The following is a 21,309-nucleotide window of genomic DNA, read 5'->3' as shown; positions in this document are numbered from 1 at the left end:
GGTGTTAAAGTGAGACTCTGTCTCTACAAAACAAAACAAACAAAAAAAACCATTACATGTTCTGCCGCCCTGGTGCACACTGGTCCTGCCCTTCTCTGAACCTCTCCCTTGAGATCTTACTTGTTACTTCATCTTGTGTGATCCCTTCATTATTCCTGGGGTCTCAGTCTTGCCTCAGAAAGAGACTAGAGGCAGCTTCTCACAGGCAACACTTGTATAAACAATACTTTCCTGTTGATTCTTTCTATGATAAGCCCAGAGAAGGCACTTAAAATACATGTTAAATGAATGATATTTAGCAAGCTAGTAGAGGAAAAGTACTAGCTTTTCCTAGTTTGAGGGTTAGTCAGACCTGGGTTCAAATCCCGGCTGTGTTAATAATTAGTTATATGACCTTGGAAAATAAGTTACTTACCTCTAAGTAGAAAATAAGTTACTTATCTCTAAGACTGTTTCTTCATCCCCCAAATGGGAATAATAATAATACTTAGCACACAGCACTTATCACACAATACACAGGAGACATCAAAATGGTTCCTGATACTATGGTGTATACTATATCGTATATTTGCATGTTAATACCTATCATATATATGAAAAAAGATGTGTAGATACATATGCCTGGAGATACCTATCTATCTATCTAGGATAAGCATTTTCCTCTCCCCTTTTCATGGGAGCAGATGAAATGGCAGGTTGGAATCCTGAGTAACTATGATTATGCTTTGTGGTTAATTTTTCTGTGACCCTTGAGTAGACCAAAACTCTGTCTCAATCTAGAGAATCTCGAGAGATCATTCAAATCCCGTTGAGGGAAAATTATATCCAAGGTGCTGTGCAATACAATTTTCACACATGTTATTTCATTTAATCCTCACATTAAGTCTGCAAGGAGGAAAAAATGTTGTGAAAGACAGAATGCACCAGTTAATTAAGAAGATGATTTCATTAAGGCTATTTGCCATGGGGAGAATGCTCATTAACGGAGAGTGTCTCAAAGAAAAGGAAGGGGGCGTGGGGTTTCACAGGGGCAGGTAAATAAGGGATCTGTTAGTGAGTCTTGTGGGAGTCATGAGGAAGGGCAGGGGTGAGTGTTATCTGAGGACATAGGGGAGCAGCATGGCCCTTTGAGGTTAGCCATTCTGGGGAACACAAAATTGGGGTGGGATTTTTCAATCATTGGGAATACAGGGCTCAGATCAAGTTCAATGTTATTGACATCATCCTGATGTTGTGTTATTTTGATCATCCTGAGCAAAATAAAGATAATCGGAGAGGTTAAGTAACTTGTCCAACATCCCATGGCCAGTTGGAAATGGAACAGTCTCAGAACCCCGGCCTGTCTGGCCCCGGAGCTGCCATCTTGGTATAGATGTGATGGCCTTTCTCTCATTCGTTGATTCATTCAACTAATATTCATTGAGAGGCTTCTATGTGCCAGGAACCTGGTTGTAGGTGCTGGGGGAGCTTCATTGAAAAGATAGCAAGGGCCCTGACTTCATGGAAGTTACCTTTGAGTGGTGTAGGCAGACACTGAACCACTTCACATGTAAACAAAGAAGATAACTTGAGATAGGGAAACGCCACAGAGGAAATGAAACTGAGTGATGTGTTGGGGAGTGACTCCGGGTCACTCTGTGAAATCCTGAATGGTCTCCTGATGGTGCAGCCAGGGTGTGGACGTGGGGGATGGGTCTAGCAAGAGGAAACATCAAATGCCAAGACCCCTGGGTGTGAGCTTGACTTGTCTGAGGAATAAGCAGATGTTACTGATGCAGCGTGGGTGATGGAAGGGAAGCAAGACCCAGGCCAGAAAGCTGGGAAAGTACCATAGCAGAAAGAACCCTGTAGGTCCTTGAATTTTATTCTAAGCTCAGTGGAGAAACCTATTGGCAAAACAGCAGAAACTACTGAACAGCGCTGGGAGAACATTCAGTTTGTGAGCACTGGTGAATGGCCAGGGAAGGGGGCCTCTGGCCCTTCCACAGTTGGGCAAGCCTGTCACCCACATGTGGTCTCTGGCCCTGGTTATATATCCTGCTGACTATCAGGACAGAAAACATAGTGATCTTCTCTGCCCGTGAACTGGGGCCAATAGTCTGCCTCCTGTGCTGGACCCTCATCAGCTTGCTGACCTTCTGACTCCTGTGTCACACTGAGAAAGGTCAGGTGTGGTTCCATCACCCACTGATCTTCACTTTCTCTCTGTGGTAGGTAGAGCAGGGATGACGACCCCCAGCTCCTCCCTTAGAGATGAGGACCTGGGGTTACATGGTGGGCATAAGGCCCTGTAGCCAGTTAATGAAGGCCATTAAACTGGAAACAAGGTTTTGCGACTGCTGGGCTGAGTATTCCCCTCCCCCTTTGGTTCAAGGGGCTTCAGGACAGGCTTATACAAAGTTGCCCAAGTGTGTCTTAAAAACATTAGAATAATAATAGATGGAACTAGGAGGTGCTGTGTATTCAGTGGTCTTTCAGGCCACTGCCTATGAGCTCTCGGCTGTGATCTACAGGCAGCCACTGTTATCTGCTATTAGCACTGTCCTCTGTTAGCAGCTATTATCACTTACCCACTATTAGCCACCATTAGCTACTATTATCACCTAGCTCCTATTATCCATTATTAGCTACTCTTATCAGCTATCTACTATTATCTACTATCAGCTCCTATTATCTTCAACCATTATCCAGTATCTTCCATTTGTTATCTGTGATCTATCAGCTACTATCTATTACCGGCTATGTGCTACAACTTATCAGCTACTTTTTATTCTCCATTCTCTATAGTTACCTACTGTCCAGCAGCTACTATCTATTATTTAACATCCATCAGCTGTCATCCAGCCGTCATCTTTCCTTTCCACCTAAGCTCACACACAGTAGCCATTAGAAATTGACAGCCAGAACTTTGCCTACAGATGTCCCTCTGGGATGAGAGCCCCATTTCTGCCTCTGTAAGTTTGGAGGGGTGCTGTCTATGTGGCTTCCTTCATATGCACAGCCAGGACCCTCTCTCTCCTTCCCAACATCCCTGCCTCATGCAACCATGAGCCTCTTGACTATTACATGACAGACTTAGGGGAAGCTTTGACAGAAAGAATCCAAGGTCCACTTTTGGATCTGGAAGCCGAGCATACCTTTGATCAAACACATTTGATTTGTCCAGTTAAATCCTCATAAGGTAGAATGTCTGCTCTCACAGGAATAAGAACCCAGAAAGATGTCCATGGGCAAGGAGATCTAAATAGACTGACCTGTCCTTTATCCTCAATGAAGGTCATCAGCATGACCTAGATGAACCCAAGGAGACAGGCTTGGACAGTTTGCTGAAAGCCAGCACAAACAATACTGAGGGCAAGAAGAAAGCTCTGCTCTTGTGGGGAACCTGATGGTTCAAAAGAAGCTGGGTGGCATTGTTCCTGGAGGCCTTGGCTGACCACTGGCCACAGTTGCATGGGGCAGATGGTAGTGTGGAAAGCTCTGAGCTTGCTGTTGTTCATTCTAAAGTCCTTGCTTCAACTGCTTGCAGCATGACCCTGTGTGAGTTGTTTAACCTCAGGGAATTGAGAATGATAAGGGGGAACACGGGTGAAACAGGTGGCCAGGAGAAACATTCTGGTCATGTGGAGGAAGCAGAGTAGTGGGGGGCTCACCAGAGCTCACTAGACCAGAGGGACCCCTCTGAAGGAGGACAAAGCTGGGGAGAAACCCATCAAGTGTCAAAGGTCATTAGAAAACATCTTGATATTCTAGATGAGGTCTTTCAGACCATGGGTCATGACACATTAGGCCAGGGAAGTCAATTAATGTAACAGCATTAAAACAAACAAACAAACAAATGGAATAGAATAAGCTTTGTTTTGTGGGAAAAAAAGATATTTACATGTGACTGAGTAATAAGAAAAAATGTATTTCTTACTGGGAGTCATGGTGACATAAATTCGAAAACTACCAACATGGTCCAATTTTGTAATTTGGAGCTCAAGGCCCAGAGAGGTTAAGCGCTGAAGCAGGACAAGATGATGCCTAAAAAAGGAATAGGCAGCTATGCTGAAGACAGGAACTGCGCCCCCCAACCCCCAGGGGAAGGGGACATTTCGAGAGCATTGAGTTAGGGACTCGCTCACTGAAAGAGGGAAGACGAGGTCAGGAGGATTTTAAATGATGAAATCAGAGACACCAGGACCACTGAGATGGCGAAAGGTGGGGGGGGTCTGGAGGGTTCCCTGTACCCTTGGGAACCAGGCAGCACTGTGGTTTACCTGAGGCTCCAGACAGTGAGCGCAGCCCCGGTCCTGGCCCTGGGGCTTCCAGTCTCTTGGCATCTATTGGCAGCCTTTGGGGCCAGCGAGGGTCTAGAGCCACGCAGACCTGGGGCTCAGTTCCTGCACCTGTACTTTCAGATGGGGTCTGACATGCCATGTAACTTCTAATCCATAACCCTTGGTTTCTCCATATGTAAGTGGAAATACCTACCTTGTGTTTTTTTTTCTAAATAAGAATTTACTGAAATTATCTTAAGACGAGTACTTGGCACTTGCCTATTCTATACATTGCCCTGGGGCCACCTCCCCTGCCTCCCACACTCAGTGCCTCTTGCTTCACAAAGGCCTCCATATCCGTTATCTCACCGGCTCAGTCAGCAAAGGTGGTTTTTACACAAATAAGTCAGTAAAACAAATACATTTAGTATTTCCATTTATGCAGGCAAAAAGCTCATTGTCCCTCAGTAATACAGTGATCCAGCAATCCAGCAGAGAGACTCGGAAGCTTCTTCCATAGAAGCCCTCAAACTGTTAGGCTTAAGCTATCCTCCTGCCTCAGCCTCCCGAATAGCTAGGACTACAGGCTCTCACCTCCAGTCCCCCCCCAAGGTCAGGAGCAGTGTATACTCTTGGGCCATCCTCCCAAAGCTTTGAGGTTGGGCAGAAGTGGCAGCCCAGTTTGGGGTAGCTGGTGTCCCTCCCCTCCCTTCCCCCATCTACTTGTACTGAACCCACTGACCAGGCACCTCCACTTCCCTTCTTATCTTACGAACCTAAGATGAATCTGGCTGGGAAGCCCATTAATGAGAAACATGATCTAAACCTGGAAAGGCTTGAATGCTCTGGGGGAAAATATTGTTTTTTCCACATTTTAAAGAAGTGCTTCTATTATCTCCCTCAAGATAAATTCCAGCTATTTACTCACAGTTTCCTCTATGAAAAAAGCATATGCATTCCCCCGGGGCGTCTTTCTTGCTTGATAACCTCATAACCAGATTGTAGACACATATATATCAAGGTGCTTGTTACAGCCCCTTCTCTCAGGTGTGAAGACAGATGGATGGCGATGAGCTTCATGTGTTCAGAATACAGGCAGCCTAGGTCCTGGCTTTTAAGACAGGCTGATTCCTGCATGAGTTCCCTGCCTGGTTGGGGGATGCCCTTCATTACACAGTGACGGCACTCCTACACCCCGGCCTGGGAGCCAAGCCCTTTGAGAACTAGGCCAGCCTCAAAGCCTGGAGTTTCTTCTTTGAACCCACCTGGGACAGACTGCAGATAGAGGTTACCATGGCTTTACCCACCGACTAGCCCTGGTATTATGCAATTTGTCCCATTGTCCTCCGAATATATTTGTATGTGCCCTATTTTGGGGTTGGGAATCCTGGATATGGTAGTCGTATCTTTTCCTTTTGCCAGATTCACTCCCCAGTCTCATCTGTCTCAGTGAGCTCTCCCCCAAAAGAGACTCCTTTCTCTTTCTGGGAAGCTCTGACTAATCTTATCCAACGTTATAGGCTACAGAAATAAAATCAGATTCTATATTTAACCCGTGCAGCTAGTTCTCTATGAATGTGAGTTCTCAAAGCTCAGGCTGCCGAGGTTGAAGATGTGCCTTCTGCCTCCAGGAGGGCGTCACCTGGCAGGTCTGACAAGTCTGCAAGGCGAAGCTCTGCTCCTTCAAATCCTCCTCTGTAGCTTTATTGAAGTCTAATCTACATACTATGAAAGTCGCTCATTTGGGGTATACAATTCAATGATTTTTAGTATTTTGTTTTTACAGAGTTTTGCAACTATCACCACAATCTAACTTTAGAACATTTTATTACCCCGTAAAGAAACTCTGTACTCTTAGGCATCAATTCCCAGACACCCCCACCCCCACCAAATGCCATAAATACCCCTGCCCAGCTCCAGGCAACCACCAATCTACTCTCTGGCTCTGCTGATTTGCCTATTTTGGACTTTACATTTAAATAGAATCATATAATATGTGGTTCTTTGTGACCGGCTTCTTTCACTTAGAATGATGTTTTCTTTTCTTTCTTTTTTTGAGACAGAGTCTCACTCTGTTGCCCTGGGTAGAGTGTTGTGGTGTCATAGCTCATGGCAACCTCAAACTCTTGGGTTCAAGCTATCCTCCTGCCTCAGCCTTCCAAATAGCTAGGACTTACAGGCGCTCACCACAATGCCTGGCTTGTTTTTCTATTTTTAGTAGAGACAAGGTCTCAATCTTGCTCAGGCTGGTCTGGAACTCCTGTGCTCAAGCAATCCAGCTGCCTCGGCTTCCCAAAGTGCTAGGATTATAGGTGTGAGCCACCATGACCAGGCTACAATGATGTTTTCAAGATTCACCTATATTGTAGCATATATTAGTACTTTGTTACTTATTATTATTTATTATTTCATCTATCTACTCACCAGTTGATAAACTAGGGCATTATATATACTTTTTGGCTTTAATAAATAATGCTGCTATAAATATTCACACACAGGTCTTCACGTGGACATAGGGGGGCTACTATCTAGTAGTGGCCTTGATGGGTCACATGTTGGTATACTCCAGACAGTAGAACCTCCATGGTTGACCACCTCCCTACAAGGACCACCTCCTTCAGTTGACCTAATTTTCAAAGACCGGACATGCACCACATGTACTCAATGGAAGCTCCTTATGTTGACCACCTCTGTATGTTTACCAGTTTGTTACAAGTCCCTTGGGTGATGAACTTACAGATGCTCTACTGTATTTATATTTATTACATAGTCTATATTTAACACTTTAAGGAGGTGCCAAGCTATTTTCCACAGTGGCTGCACTATTTTAATTCCATCAGAACCACGTGGGCATTCCAGTGTCTTCACCTCATCACCGACGCTTGCTACTCTGTCTTTTTGATGATGTCCGTCTGGTGAGAGTAAAGTAGTATCTCACTGTGGTTTTGATTTGCATTTCTCTGTGGCTAATGATACTGAGCATTTTTCTTGTGCTTATTGGCTATTCATGTGTCTTCAGTGGTGAAATGGCCATTCAAACCTTTTGCCCACTTTTATATTGGATTGTTTGCTTTATTATTGAATTGTAAGACGTTTTTAAATATTTAGTGTATTTATTTTATATTGCTGCTGTGACAAATTGCCACAAATGTAGTGGCTTAACACAATGCAATTTTGTTATCTTATAGTTTGGTAGGTCAGAAGTTCGACATGGGTCTCGCTGAGCTGAAATGGAAGTGTTGGCAGGTTCTAGGGTAGAATCTGTTTCTGTGCCTTTTCTAGCTTCTAGAGGTCATCTTTGTTTCTCCAGCTTCATAGCTAGCAGGGTGGCATCTCTGTGACTCGGCTTCTGTGGTCGCATAATATTCTGGCCATAACCTGAAAAGATTCTCTGATTTTAAGGATTTGTGTGATTAGATTGGACCCAGCTGGATAATCCAGAATAATCTCCCCAGATCAAGGTCTTTCTTTAACCACATATGCAAAGTTCTTTTTGTCACATAAGGTAATATATATGTAATTTCTAGGAATTAGGGCCTGGACATCTTTGGAGGGGGTCATATTCTATCACATGTGGACACAAGTCCCTTGTCATACATATTATTTATAATCACATGCCATACATATGATTATATACTTATTATATTTATAAATATTTATAAATCCCAAAGATTTATTCCTGTGTTTTAATTTTTTTTTTTTTTTTGAGACAGAGTCTCAAGCTGTCGCTCTTGGTAGAGTGTTGTGGCGTCACAGCTCACAGCAACCTCAAACTCTTGGGCTTAAGTGATTCTCTTGCCTCAGCCTCCCAAGTAGTTGGGACTACAGGCGTCCGCCACAGGACCAGGATATTTCAAGTTGTAGATGTTATTGTGGTTTGGTGGGCCTGGGCTGGATTTGAACCCACCAGCTCTGGTGTATGTGGCTGGCACTCTAGCCGCTTGAGCTACAGGTGCTGAGCCAATTCCTGTGTTTTCTTATAAGAATTTTATAGTTTTAGTTCTCACATTTAGACCTATGATTAATTTGGGGCTATTTTTTGTGTATGGTGTAAGTTAAGGGTAGAGAGTCATCCTTTTATTTGTAGATGTCCAATTGTCCAGCATCATTTGTTGATGAGAGTATTCTTTTTCTCACTGAATTGTCTTGGCACCTTTGCCAAAATTAATTGGCAATAAATGTAGAGGCTGATTTCTGGACTCTCAATTCTATTCCAAGGAGTCTACAGGTATATCTTTATGTCTGTAACATACCATCTTGATTGTGGTAGCCGTGTAGTAAGCTTTAAAATCAGTCCGTGTAAACACTCCAACTTTGTTTTTCTTTTACAAGAACGATTTGGGTATTCTGAGTTCTCTGGATTTCCATATGAATTAGACACATTGTGTCCCTGGTACATTTGTCTGTCACTCAGAGAATAATTCTGGATATTTCCATCTTGTCCATCACCAAAAACATGAAAGTTTTCCAGGGAATAGGAATCTATTCTGGTCTTCAGTCTACAAACTTCCAGGGAAGACTCCAAGGACCTTTAGTACAGTAAATCCTTACTTAACATTGTCAGAGGTTATTGCAAACTGTGATTTTTAACAAAGGGTCGTACAGTGGTCTTCACACAATGCTGTTTCATTATAATGTTGGTGAGGAAAAAAATTGGATTTGTCACATGTTGTTTTACTTAAAGCTGCAGCTTCCGGGAACTTATTGACGACATTAAGTGAGGACTTGCTGTAATGCGTTTATTGCCTGGCAAAGTGGAGGTCCATCTGAGAGGTGAAGATGAAGCAGCTCAAGGTTAAGGCTTGGCCCTCTCATCCTAGGCCCCTCTTTCCCAGCCCTAACTGAGGAACTGTGGTCTCCCTGCCTATTCCTTTGCTTTATTTTTTATTATTATTAATTTTTTTTTGCAGTTTTTGGCCGGGGCTGGGTTTGAACCCACAACCTCTGGCATATAGGGCTGGTGCCCTACCGCTTTGAGCCACAGGCGCCACCCCGTTTGCTTTATTTTGAACAATACATTCTGTCTACCATTGATCATAGTTGGGGCTGGTTTCATTCACATACTGACTTATATGCAAGACATTTCCTTAATGCTTGGAATACAGCATTTATTTTGGGGAGTGGCAGGAAAAGTAGACATATATTTTAGAGAAGCCACTATACTCTGTTCTGTAGAGGCAATCATCTGATAGGTGCTGCAGCTGATCAGTCTATTTGTTTTATCCCACCAACTACTGAACAAAGCAGGAGAATTTATCTTTGAGGGTCTGGACACTTCTATTTCCAAGCAACCAGCCCTGGCCTCAATGAACTATGTTTTCTCTAGTCCTCAATGGTTTATACTTTGTGACAACTGGAAACCCCAGACTGGGGTAAGGATGCACCTGTCAGTGTTCTTGATGACAGCAAATTTTAGTCAAGGGAGTGAGATATCCGTGGCTTAGACAATACTTAACAGGTGTGCTTGGGAAATACCTGGGGGATTAGACTTCTCCCGGGTCCTGATCTGTCATCTGTTGAATTTCTTACTTTCTATCACTCAAATCAAGAAATTGAGCTGAAGACAGAGAATGTGGCTTTTTCCAGTCTGTGAGCCTAATTAGGAATTGCCAGACCATGGGCAATTATATTGCAGACCATAAGCTAAAAGGTCCTCTCTTAGCAAATCTGTATTTTCTTTGCTGGCTGTTTTCAGATGGACCCGTGTTAAGCCTTACTAAAATCTTAAAGTAGCCTTCACCCTCTAATATCTTGAATTTTTCCTATAGAGTCTAGGATGCTGAAAACATGGCAAACATATGGTATTATTCTTAAGATAAATAAAGCCATAGTTTTATTAGCTGTTTGCTACATCAGAACAAGTATTGCCAGCCTCCTGGCCCAGGGCAGTGGAGCCTTCATTGCTTTCCCCTTTATCTCATTCAATTGCTGAAATCATATTCTATGTGGGTTGCAAGTAATGGAAAATGCAAGTTGAACCAGCTTAATCAATAAAGAAGATTTATTGCTTACATAATTGGGAAATCCAGAGGTAATATAGGACTTCAGGCATGGCTTGATCCAGGAGCTCAACACTAATTCTAAAACTTTTCCATTTTTCTGGTTCACTGGCCATGGTGTTGGGCTTCCCAAGAAATCTAGATTCCTAGATTCCCCATGTCTGGAGAACTTTAAAAACTACTGATGCCTGAATCCTATCCACAGAGATTCTGGGATATTCTGCTAACATTAAGATTCAAGACTGAGCTGAAAAGTGCAAAAAGTGTATGAAATATAATTCTAAAGGAACTAGTACTGAAAGAAAATTAAAACAATTTGGCACTTACTGTGTTTCATCAAATCTAAGATAGTGTTGATTGAAACACGCACCATTATTTTATATACTACCAAAGAAGTAAAAAAAATGTTTTCTATTAAACTACAACCCTCTACTAATTATTATATGTAGTCTTTCTTAATGGGTAAAATATGGAAAAAAGTATGCCTCTGAACCCATAAAATAATGTATATAATGAAGGGAAAAATACCCTTTAAAGTAGTCACTTTGGGAGGAGTAATTTTATACACATTTCCTTGAAGTTACTTCCTTGGAAACACCTGTGGAGTGTTTTTCCTTTGCTTTAGAATCCATTTTCTATTTATACAAGAAAATCATAGTGTGTTGGAGCTGGAGAACACATTATAGACCAACCAACCCCTGGATCGATTTAATTATAGTTACACCTTGTTTTAGACTAAAAATGGTATTTCCCAGCCTTAATCTCCCACTCTATTCACCATTCTTGGCTCTGGGATAGCTTTGGGCTATTTCCAACAATCAAATCCACCTTCCTGGGTTGAAGATTTGCCACCAATGAGGCTATTTAAAGTCATATGCAACAGGTCCTTCTGGCAGGTCCTAGATCGGGAGCTGAGTAATAGGGTAAGTAATGAAAACACTTTTGGAATAAGCCCTTATTCTCACTGAGATGTTTATGTGCTGCTGGGTCAAAATCAGTCACATGGCTGAACGTTGTTCCACAAAGTGAATGGGTCTCAGGGCACCACCTGGGCACTCTCTAAATGACACACATATCATGCCCACCCCCTACTTACAGGCTCTGCAAATACGGGGAACCTGGTAGAGACTGGAGGGGAAAACCTCTTGTGTATGAGAGGTGCAATCCCATCAGAGGAAAACCAGCAAGGATTCCTTTTTATGCTTGGCAGAGAAAGAAATTAAGACCCCGGGAGAGTAAATGGTTGAGCCAAGGTCATGGTAAGTTGGAGGTGAGCCCAAGGCAGCACTGGGGTTCTTGCCTCCCAGCTGTCCTGTGCTACCACCTCCCCTCTTGATGCCTCATAGATTTTATGTGGCTCAGGGTTAGAGGAGGTTCTTTGCCTAGAAATCAGGCAACAGGCCAAGGAAGGCAGTTGGTCTTCCAAACTTTAGCACAGGGGGCCAGGGCTCACACAGCACGCTGACCTGCAGCCTGTCCATAGCTCCAGTAGGGAGCATGGATATAGGACCAAAGGCAAATACAGCCCTAATCCTGGGGTCTCCAGGAGATCACTCAAATCATATGTTCTTTTCCATTTGTAAAACAGGTAAGGTGATGAACTTGGCAATGATGGCTTATGAGGTTGGGAGGGTGGGAGGAGTGGCAGATAAATCAGTAATTTATGCAAAAATGGGCAAGGGGAGCTCTCATAAAAATGTTCCCAATCACGTGGGAAGCTAAGGGGAGAGAACAGATCTCTGAGAGCAGCAACTGGTCTTGGGCTTGAAAGCCTCTCCACTCCTGTCCCCATAACCAGCAGTGCTCTCTGGCTGGCTCTTCCCTTCTCTCACCTGGGCTCCCCGCTTCACCTCCCTGCAGCTCCTTCCTCATAATCATCCTTTTCTTCATCACATAGGGACATATCTTAAAGTTTGTAATAAGGCACTTTAATTTGCTTTTCCAACGAGCTTCCCAGTGATGACTGTTGCTGCCACACTGGGGGACCAGGCTTTGAGGGGCCTTGGTCTAGGGCGGTGGTTCTAGAAGTGTGATCTTCAGACCACCAGTGGAAGCATCATCTGGGAATGGTTAAAAATGCACATTATGATTCAGATCTACTGAATCAGAAATTCTGAGGCTAGGGCCCAGCAATCTGTTTTTACACGACCTCTAGTTTGTTCTGATATAAGACGAGTGGTTCTTGAAGCCACTAAGTATTTTTCAGGCCTGGCTAAACTTTGGAGTCACATGGTAAGTTTAAAAAAATACTGGTGGCCCCACCAATAACGCAGGGTCCCAGGGCGTGCTTGGGTAAGTTGGTAGAACTTTTAAAAAGCTTTCCAACTGATCCTGCTGAACAATGAAGGTTGAAACTCAGGGATTGAAAGGTTGGGAAACTCAGAGAGTAACAGGTTCAGAGAAGAAAAGTGGCTTGTTGGGGCCACACAGCTGGTGTGGCTTTCCTAACACCTTGGTTCCCTCCCCCCGAAGTTGCTAGTGTTTCTGGCACACGCAGGCTCTGCTCCTAGAATCCCCGTGAGTCCTCGTTCCACCTTCACGTTTGCCTTCAGAGTGCTGAGCCCCCTTGTGTGTCTGTCAGGTGGAGCCCAGCCTTGCTGTGAGCACAGGGCCTGCTTTCCCAAACTCCGTGCTTTTCAGCTGTGCCTACCCACTGGTAGGTTATGCCCTGAAGAAGGGCATTATCATTGCTGGAACATCATTCCTTTTCCTGGCTTCCCTGAACCTAAAAGCAAGGCCCTGGGAAGTGGAAGCTTTTGGAGGAGATGCATTGACTATTCATTTCTAAGTTCTTTAAAGCCAGCTCTGCCTCTGAGGGCCAGGGTGAGGCAGCCTCCTCATGTCTCTGCTGGAGCCTCTGTGGCAGGCAGAGGCCCACTCCGATGGGCTCTTGCTCTCACCTGCCTTCGGTGTCTTCCCCGCCTCTTTATAGCTTCTCTCTTGCCCAGCATCACCTGTCTCGGCCTAGCAGACCTTCCGCAGGTCAGCCGCAGGCAGAGGGCAGAATTGGGAGACAAGATGTGTGATTCCTGAAGAGGCAACTCCCCATCAGCTGAAGTTAGTCCCCAAAGCCAAAGCGCTCCCAAATGGATTCTGGGGGACTTAAAATGAGTTATATCGTTTGGGGGGAGTATTTTTCCCCAAATAATCGCCAGTTAGGCTTCTTAATTACCTCAAATTTAGTCTAAAATTAAAATAGCTTCACTGAACTTGCCCGGGGCGGGGTGGTGGTGGATGGGCATGACAAAGGATGGAGGGTTGCCAATGCATATGTGCTGTGGGTCACAGCAGTGAATGAGTCGTGCACAACCCACCCAGTCAGTCCTGCTGGACTTGAAGCGTGCGCGCGCGCGTGTGTGTGTGTGTGTGTGTGTGTGTGTGGCAGGCTGGGGCACCAGGGGGTGGTTTCTTGGTCTGTCCACCTGCCCCTCACTCATGTTTGGTGCCTGTGCCATGAAGGCAGCTGGTTTCCTGGCACCTGCTGCTTGGCAGATGGGCCTTGACCTTTGTAGCAACTAGCGTGGTGCTAGGTAAACAAGACCCCCTGCCCCTTACATGCTCCTGTTCCTGCTGCCAGAGAGTTCTATTTTTAACAGGTTTGGGCTGGGGAGACAGGGGGAATTGATGGTGGGGGCAGACTAGAAGGCCCCTGCTGAATGGGGGAGAGGCAGATCGTGGTTAGGAACATAGCCTCTCGCCCCAGCCAGATATGGTCCATCCACAGGAACCAAGGAGCCCCTCCTGCACGCAGCTCGGAGAATGTAGTGGTGGCTGAGGTCGGCAGGAGGGAGGGGGAGATGACTCCGATCAGTTTCACAGGCACTGATCCTGTGATTGTGAGAGGTGAGAGCTGGACACCTCCTGATGGTAGGGCCCAGCTGCGTGCCACAGGCCAAGCCCTATCCCAGGCCCCTATTAGTCTGATGGATGGCTCCTGTGCTGCTAATGTGGTTAGGGCAGGCAGTGGCCCGGGGGCCTGGGAGCTCAGAGACCGGCCAGTACAGGTCCTGCTGTAATCACATTTGCCTGTACACAGAAGAGGCCCACATTTCCCACCCAGAAGCCCAGAGGACATTACTTAAAGTCATTTAGAAATATTTTTTGTATCAAGATTTTCTTACCCTATTATTATTATTATTCTTTTAAACAATCAGTTTAGTGCCCAGGGCACACACAGAAAGGAGCTACTCTAAGAATAGATTCTAGAAGAGCACCCAGGCAGGCTCACTCCCTGAAGTTGGGGTCTCCTCGGGGGATGGGGGGCTCAGCTATGCAGGTGGAGGACACCCCATGCTTCCGGGCTGATGAAGCACCAGGTCTCTCTCTTCCATTTCCTGGGCCTGAATGGCTGCTCTTTTTTTGTTGTTGCTAACACAATATATATTTTAGAATAGCTTTAGTTTTTACAAGAAATTGCAAAGATAATGCAGAGAGTTCCCAGATCCCCCCGTTATCCTTGATCCCCTATTATTAACCTCCTATTGTGGTATGGTACATTTGTCACAGTTGAAGGTCCAATATTAACATACTATTATTAATTAAAGCCCATACTTTGTTTGGATTTCCTTAGTTTTTATTTAACGTCCAGGATCTCATCTTCTAAAGGTTCCTCCTCTTGGCTGTGAGAGTTTGTTCCTTATGATTTTTTCATTTAATTAAGTTCAGATATAGTTCATATGCTATCGAATTCACCCCTTTTGAATGTCACTTCAGTGGTTTTTGGCACGATCACTGAGTTGTGCAACCATCCTCATTGTCTATTTCCGGAACAGTCTCATCACCCCACAAAGAAACCCTGTGCCCCGTAGCAGTCATTTCCCTCTCTCCCCCAGCCCCTGGCAACTAATCTTCTTTCTGTCTCTGTGGATTTGTCTCTTCTGGACGTTTCATGTAAGCAGAATCATACAAGATGTGGTCTCTTGCATCTGGCTGAGCCGGCCACTGTTACCCACGCTCTCATAACTGTAATTCTCATCCTTTGACTGTGCACAGGACTCCAGGGAAAACACATTCCAAGGGCACAGGCACAACTTAACTCTGGAATTCTGAGTCCAAATCTAGTTGTTTTTTACTCTAAGACCAGACCAGAGCATCTTCTCTCATCCATTTATCCAAGTGTTTATTCATTCACCATTTACTCACTGTCTTTTAGGTTCTAAGTTCTGGGGACAGAGAGAAGAAACCCACCCTGGGCCAAACTCTCATCATCTCACAGATCATCACCACAGCCTTCTGGCCAATATGCTCTCTCCCTCACACATCCACAGTCTAGATCTAACTGCTAGCCAGGATGAGCAGGGCGTGTCTCAACGCACGGCTCAAAAACATTCAGTGTGTGTGTTTGAAGTTGCATTGAGAATAAGAAGCAGCGCCTGGACGAGGCTCCCTCTGACCTGTTGGACTTCACTCTGACTGCTCTCTCCCTTGCTCCGTCTGACCAGCACACTGGCCTCCATGCCTTTCCATATCCTGCCAGGCGGGTGGTGCCTGTGGCTCAAGGGGTAGGGTGCCGGTCCCATATGCTGGAGGTGGTGGGTTCAAACCCAGCCCTGGCCAAAAACCAAAAAAAAAAAAAAAAAGCATATCCTGCCAGGCATGCTCCCAACCCAGGACCTTGCTGTTCACTGTCCTTTTCTGCCGGGAGCATTCTTCCCCCAGACACCTGCATTGGCTTGCTGCCTCGCCAACTGCAGAGCTACGTGAAAATGTCATCTTCCCAAAAAGCCTTTCTCGGACCACCCCATTCAAAACACCAGATTTCCTTCCAGCTTCCTTATTCTCTTTTCTGCTTTATTTTTACCTATTATGCTTATCCCCATCTGATACACTATATGCCTTGCTTCTTTGTTTATTATCTTTGTGGACCATGGAAGCATAAACTCCACGAGAGATGGGATCTTTTGGTTGTCTCTTATACATACTGCTGAACCCAAACACCCACAAATGTGTCTGGAATATGTGTTTAATCTATGCTGAAAAAATAACAGTTATAGAATTATAAATTCTTTACTCAGCTCTCTACCACTGTGGCTTGTGAAAAGATGGTACAAGAGAAGACTTGTTTGGAGGGATCCTCAAGAGACAGAATTAGTGTCATCTGGGAGGGAATAAATTCAGGAAGACAAATACTGCCCTGTGTTCACTCATTCATTGTGCATAAAGTTAATCTTCATTAACTATACAAGATTCCCAAATAACATTAAAAATAACTTGTTCATCTATCAGTCAATAAATATTTATTGAATGTCTGTTAATTTACTAGTGCTCTAGGCACTAATGATCCAGCAGAAAACAAAAGACATGTAGTCTCTGCTCTCATGAGGTTTCTGGTGTAATGTGGGAGACAGACATTGAACAACTTAGTCTACAAATAACTTTTAAATTACAATCTATAACACAGTCTCTGAAGAAAAAGTAGACAGTGCTAGGAGAAGCCGACAGCTAGGGAAATTGACCTAGTCCGGGGGTTAGAAGAAATAAGAAAACGCTTTTTTAGAGTCAGAGATATCTAAAATTGAAAGAGACTGCTTTGCAGCTGAGTTTCTTTTGACTGTGTGTGTGTGGGGTGGTTTAAGTGGAGGCTGGAAGACCCTTGATGTAGATGTAAAATGCATTAAGCAAGCATTGGGTAGGTGGACGGGGAACTTGCTATTTAAAAAATCTAGAAATGAAGTTGAATTTCCTGATCATTTATGGAAAAGACAGTTTCAAGTTCCCTCTTGGAAGCGAATTAATTCTATTACTATTTTTGTGGGCCTAAATTACCATTTATAACTATCTGGTGTCTCATTTCAACTGAGTGTGCAGTAATCGGGTCTAGAAACTATGGGTGTTCTACAATACTGGAGAGACTTAGGAATCCCAGACCCTAATAATAATACCCCTTTATCTCTGTGCTGTTGGCAAATTCACTGCTATGCTCTCCTATCCTAACCTCCTTTGAGACCAACAATGAACTTAGTGAACAAGGTTGGCCAGAAACGATTGTCCAAAGTTTATAGTGGAGAAACTAAAGCTCAGAGAGGGTAACATACTGAACTTCATAAACCATGGTTTTCTGATTAAAGGTAAATCTGTTTGTTTTCTTGGTTATATAGGTTAACTATTGCCAAAATAATGCTATGTAACAAATCAGCTCTCAGATTCAGTGGCTTAAAACAATTATTTATTACTATTCATAGTTTTGAAGGTCAGCTGAGATATAGCCCATCTACAGTGAGCTCGGCTGGCTGGCTTCATTTCTCACTTCAGACCTGTAAGTAGCTGGGATGGCTCTGCCCCATATGACTCTCAGCCTCTTCTCAGGACCCTGGCTGTCTATGGTATGTTCTTTCTTTCTTTCTTTCTTTTTTTCTTTATGAGACAGAGTCTCACCTGTCACCCTGAGTTGAGTGCAATGGTGTCATAGCTCACAGTAAGCTCAATCTCCTGGGCTCAAGCAATTCTCCTGCCTCAGCCTGCTGAGTAGCTGGGACTACAGGTATCCACCACAATGCCTGGCTAGTTTTTCTGTTTTTAGTAGAGATGGGGTCTCGCTCTTGCTCAGGATGGTCTCAAACTCCTGAGCTCAAGCTATCTGCCTTCCTCAGCCTCCCAGAGTGCTAGGATTATAGGCATGAGCTACCAGCATGTTCTTTTGATAATGAAGCCAGAGGTGCAAGATCTCTGAAAGTTTATACTTACTACTGACCCAGAGTCACCACTTTTTCATTATATGCCTAAAGAAACTCACATCTGTAAACCCAACATCAAGAGGAGAAAAAATATATTCCATTATTTCAATAGGAAGAATTTCAGAGACACACGATAAAGGGTGTGTGATTAGAGAGAAGGGTGAAAAATGGGGACAAAAAATGTTCTCCACCGTGCTTAATTTGTTCTTTTGTTCACTAATCTACTTCTTCACTTAGGTCTGAACAATGGACCTGGCATTCTGCAAGATTTTGAGGATACAAAGGTAAAAAATGTAATCTTCATGAACAGGCAGTTTCTGCAGAGTACTAGATTTGCTATGAGAGAGGCAAGGACTCTTGAGAACAGATACTTTCAAGAACAACAACAACAAAGAGGAGCCAAGAGATGAATCACAGAGGAACAAAATCACAGCTGAAAAAATTCTGGGGTTCGATCCACTCATACTTCAGCCAGTGAATCCAGGTATAACAGGCATTTAAGCTTGATAATCAATCACAACATCCCGCCCATTTGTTGTTGTTATTCCTGTTTTTCTTTCACTTTTATAAAAAAAAATCTTTGAAAAACTTGTGTTTATTTTAAAGCAAAGTGTGGGGAGGAAGATGAGTGTGGCATCACTTATCCAAGTACTATTTAGCAAAGGATTTGGAAGGAAAGAATGTGTCTGAGAAGCGGCAGTGAATAAAGAGAGGCAGGGCAGTTCCTGGGGCCTGTAGAATAATAGCATAGTAATAACGAATACTACCATTTATTGAGCTCTTTGTGCCAGGTATGATGCTAAGAGCTTTGCACGCAGTGAGTACTATTCATCCTATTTTAAAGATGAATGGAGTGAGTTTCAGAGTGGAGCAAGACGATCCAATTCCCTGGATGAATGGCGAGCAGAAAAACGATGACCGGCAGTAGCCTCCCTGGTCAGCACCATGGACAGCAGATGTGATTCTCTGCAGGGGGACCTTCCACAGCAGAATTCTGGGCATGTTTTTGAGTGAATTATGTAGGACAGATCCATCCTTCCCCCCACCCCCGAATGATTTTTTATCACTAGGGGGCAGTAGGGGGCTACTTTTTTTGTTGTTGTTAAGGACTTGATATGTGTGTTGGGTGGGGATTGGGCAGTGGCAGGAGTGCATGATAAAGTATCAGTAAGAGATTTGGCAGCTAAGTTAGAGAGTGGGAAATTCCCAAGAAATACGTGGGTGGTCAGGAGGGAGGGGTCCCCAGTGGGAGCGAGGAAGAGAGGGGACTTGGGGTAAAAAGAGAGAAAACTACAGACGTGTTAAAAGAAAATTCCAATGGGGCATGTAAAGCAAATATCTATCTCCCTTGCCAAATGCTCAGTAAATCCAACACGGCTGACTTACGTGAGACTGGCTTTGAGAGCTTGAAGAAGAGGCTGCAAGGGACAGTGAGAGCTGTATCCTATGTGTGACATACGCAAATTAGCACTGACTGGCTGGCTTCTTCCCAGGCTGTGGTAGTCAAGAGCTTTTAGCCTTTTGACTCTTGTGCTTCCGCTTGGTCTCCCCAGTCACTCTGTCATCTTCAGAGGGCAGGTATGATGCCTCCTCTGCCTTTCTCCCTGCCACCCATGGACTGGACTATTGGGGGGAACATATAACTACTCAGGACACACTCAAGACTTTGTTCCCTCTGAGTCTCATTCAGAAAGGACTTGTGGGTTTTCCTCTGCCCACAGAAATGAGAGTTCTCAGGGTTTCCAAGTCACTGGAAATCTTTAAATATTTTTTTACCCTTGTCACTATAAGTATACCTCAACCGATCAGACCATGGATTTAAAATTCAGGCTCAGAAATTGTGCTCACAAATGCTTTTAGGATCAATACAGGAATATACTCACACCCAGAGCTGACCTGCTTTCTCTAGCTCACAAGCAAACTCTCAATCTACCAACAATTTCACCTCGCCAGGGCTAGGTGGGATGCACATGGAAGTCTGAGTGTGGATTCTCCCCTTCCCATGGCCAAGTTCTCCTTCATCCCAATCAGAGTCCTTAAGGAGCAACTGATCAAAAAGCCTCCACACCTCCTGTGGCATCTTTTCATGTAGGTCTGGAAGTGTCCAAAACTGTTGGGAGTGAGGTGGTAGTGATTGGGTGTTCTCAGAGTCAGGTCTGGAACCCCCCTGATCATGTGTCAGAGAAACTATTGTGAGCAATGGCTAAGGGTAGTTGAAATCCACAATGGGTATTTTGTTGGTAAAACAGATTTTTGTGACTGGCCAAGGAATGTGGCCCCAGTTGTGGTAGACATTGCGGAGAAACTACTGGCTTTGAATTCTGATGTACCTGAGTTGAATTTTGGCCCTGCCACTTCCTTTCTATGTGACCTTGGGCACATCACACTAATCTCTCTGAGCCTCAGTTTCTTCATCTGTAAAATGGGACTGAGATATGCACTGACATTTAATGAATTGTTAAGATAGGAGACAAACTCCAGCAAATCTCAGTGGCTTTAACTCAATAAAGTTTTATTTCCCACTCATGTCACAGTCCAATGTTTGTCAGTATAGAAGCTTGGCTCAATGCAGTCACTCAGGGACCTTGGATCCTTCCATTTAGCGGATGTAATTCCCCAGAGTGTGGAAGCCTTTCACTAGATCCTCTGTGCCAGGTACACAGATAGAAGAGGAAATAAAGGAGGAAGGAAGCTTGAGCAAGAGACTTTTTTTTTTTTTTTGAGTCACAGGCTCGCTTTGTTGCCCCAGGCTAGAGAGCTATGGCATCAGCCTAGCTCACAGCAACCTCAAACTCCTGGGTTCACGTGATGCATCTGCCTCAGCCTCCTGAGTAGCTGGGACTACAGGTGACCGCCACATGCCTGGCTAATTTTTCACTTTTTAGTGGAGACAAGGTCTCACTCTTGCTCAGTTTGGTCTCCAACTCCTGGACTCAGGTGATTCTCCCACCTTGGCCTCCTAGAGTGCTCAGATTACATATGTGAGCCACCACGCCTGGCCAAGAAGCTGAGAAATGACTGTGTACTTAAGAGAAAAAGGTCACTGCTACTTCTGCCTTGCGAGGTTGTAATGAGATGAGGTTACAAAGAATGACAACAACAAAGAAAGCAGGTGGTATATCTTGATACCATCTAGCATATAGCAGGATTCAATAAATGTTAGTTTTAGTAGCATTGTTTATGCAGGAATATGAATTTTACATTCCAAATGAGCAACTTAGAAAGAACTTTCGAGACTCATTTCATTTGCTAGATGCATGCTGCCTTTTCTGTTTGTCCCTGACTCCCTAAGAATTCTGATTACTGGGCCATGAGGGGTTAAACTCCTCTGGCCTCCATAGATACTCAACAGCTGGGTCTCTTTCTAAGGGCCTT

At 44.2% G+C, this 21,309-nt stretch overlaps 1 long non-coding RNA gene across 1 annotated transcript; it reads left to right on the top strand.

Moving 5' to 3' along the window:
- Positions 1-11,420: 11,420 nt before the first annotated feature.
- Positions 11,421-20,438, top strand: LOC128588277 (uncharacterized). Its single transcript, XR_008380742.1, has 4 exons — positions 11,421-11,520; positions 17,451-17,583; positions 18,172-18,418; positions 18,779-20,438. It is a non-coding gene; the product is annotated as an uncharacterized LOC128588277 (long non-coding RNA).
- Positions 20,439-21,309: the final 871 nt, after the last annotated feature.

The sequence above is a fragment of the Nycticebus coucang genome, chromosome 6 (assembly GCF_027406575.1).
Source record: "Nycticebus coucang isolate mNycCou1 chromosome 6, mNycCou1.pri, whole genome shotgun sequence".
Taxonomy (NCBI): domain Eukaryota; kingdom Metazoa; phylum Chordata; class Mammalia; order Primates; family Lorisidae; genus Nycticebus; species Nycticebus coucang.
Note: the sequence above shows the minus strand (reverse complement) of the source record. Positions and strands in the feature narration are given on the sequence as shown.